This window comes from Belonocnema kinseyi, chromosome 4 (genome assembly GCF_010883055.1).
Source record: "Belonocnema kinseyi isolate 2016_QV_RU_SX_M_011 chromosome 4, B_treatae_v1, whole genome shotgun sequence".
NCBI lineage: Eukaryota > Metazoa > Arthropoda > Insecta > Hymenoptera > Cynipidae > Belonocnema > Belonocnema kinseyi.
The window spans coordinates 126051455-126053747 of NC_046660.1; positions in this window are offsets into that span (position 1 = coordinate 126051455).

Below are 2293 nucleotides of genomic sequence, written 5' to 3' on the forward strand. Positions count from 1 at the left end.
CTCGACACCTTGACAAATGTAATTCCATGTAGAAACATGCGTTTAAATAAAATATTTTACCAAAAAAGTTACCCACGCTTTAACTTGACAGACTGTATATAATGGAACATTAAATATTATTTGCATAATATAAATCAATTTATTTTTAAAGTACCCGTATTTCAATTGAGTATTTTTTCGGAATTATGTTCATGTTCTGAGTTTAATATTTTCATTCAATTTTCAAAAGTATATGTAAACATGTTTTAATTTTTTCCCATAAATTAATATTTAGTCACTAAAAAATGAAATGTTTGTACATAAAATTTAAAATCAGTGAAACAAATTATTTGAGGCTTTTATGTTGTGAACCATTCAATTCATAATTAGCTAATAAGGTTCTTCACACTTTCTTCATATTGGTTTCAATTAGTGACAAAGGTTATTAATAAATTAGGCGTATAGAAATGCTGTTTCAAAATTTAAAGGAGAATATACACATAATGTAAACATTATTTGAATATTTCGATGAAAATAATTGTTTCATGTTTTTTATTTTGTGAACTGATTAATTCATTATCAACTGATTCTCGTAAAAGTGACATATTATGGAATTTTTTTAAAGTTTAAGATTAATAACAAATTTTATAAATAAAAGTTCTAATTTAAGAATGTATATAAAGTTAAATTTATTTGCATGTTTTATAACAGAATTATATTTTTATCGTTTTTCTTTTGTAAAATGGTCAATTGATTATTAGCTAATTAACGTTTTTTGATTATTAAAGTAAATAAAGATTGAAACTTAGTTTCTGAAATTGAAGTAACATAATTTCATTATTGACTTAAATGATCTAGAATGGAATATCGAATATAATTTGAATATTAAAACATAATTTAGATTTGCAATTATATTATGTAAATTATATAATTTTCCAAATAATTCTGATGCACTGAAATGTGTATTTGCATTCGATTTTTCAAATCATATGGAAATGCGTTTGATTTTTTTCTGAAATTAGTATCAAAAGTTACCAATAAAACAAATTTTCAGAAATGAATGTGATATTAATAGAAAATCTAGAGTACAAATTATTTCTATGTTTGAATTAAAATGATTGTTTAATGCATTTTATGTTATCATTTATGAAAAAATCAATTAATAGTTTGATGACTAATTTCTGTCGATTTTTTAATTTAAAAAATGAGCTTTAGGAGAAAATCCAAAAACATTTTAAAACATCAAATATTTCCTTAAATTTCGAGAAATAGTAAAAGATTTTAAATCAAAATGTTTCGATTTACTAACATTAAAATATAAATAATAAATTAAATCATAAATGTCTATCAATATTGCGAAGATTTAAGGAGAATGAAAAAGATTTTTAAATTGCAGAAGTTTAAAAAAAATGCAGATTTATGTGAAAGTTGTAAAAAACAAAAAGAAAGCCAAACGTTAAAAACGCAAATGTCTGGACACTACTTAATATATTTTTTTTCGAATTAAAAATTGTGAACAAAATGTGTGGAAAACTGAAAACCTATATAGTAAAGTATCACATGCCCTGGATTAAAATAACTTTGAAAGAGGGGAAAATTTTGTTTCTGCTGATTTGGAAAGAACATTTCATTTTTTAAATTGAAGCTGAATTGCGAAAGGGAGATTTTTTATATTTAACAATTCTATATATTTGAAAGGGAGGAAATTGTAACTTTGAACTATTTTCTGAATTGAAAGGACATTTTTCATTTACAACATGTTTTTTGAGCTCCAAGGAAAAAAATGTTGGTTTTCATTATTTTCCGAGTTGGAAAAGGGCATTTATATGCTAGGCAGTCTGATAAGTTCCTGAAAAATGAAACACGGAAACGTTTTTTTGGCCAAAGTCGGTTTTATTTTTCAACATACTCTCCTTTTAGGTCGATACAGCGAGTCCAACGATTTTCTAACTTTTTGATACCGTCCGAAAAGTACTCGATCGGAAGGTCTCCAAAATACGCCTCAGTTTCAGCTATGAGCTCCTCATTTGAGTAAAAACGCTTACCGGTGAGCCATCTCTTCAGGTTAGGGAACAAGTAATAGTCGCTGGGGGCCAGGTCTGGTGAATACGGTGGCTGAAGAACCAATTCAACGCCGATTTCATGCAATTTTGCTTGTGCAACTAAGCATGAATGAACAGGCACATTGTCGTGATGATAAAGCGGTTTTTTTTTCTTCAAATGCGGTCGTTTTTCGGCGATTTCGATTTTCAATCGGTCCAATAATAATGAATAGTATGCTCCGGTTATGGTTTTACCTTTTTCAAGATAGTCC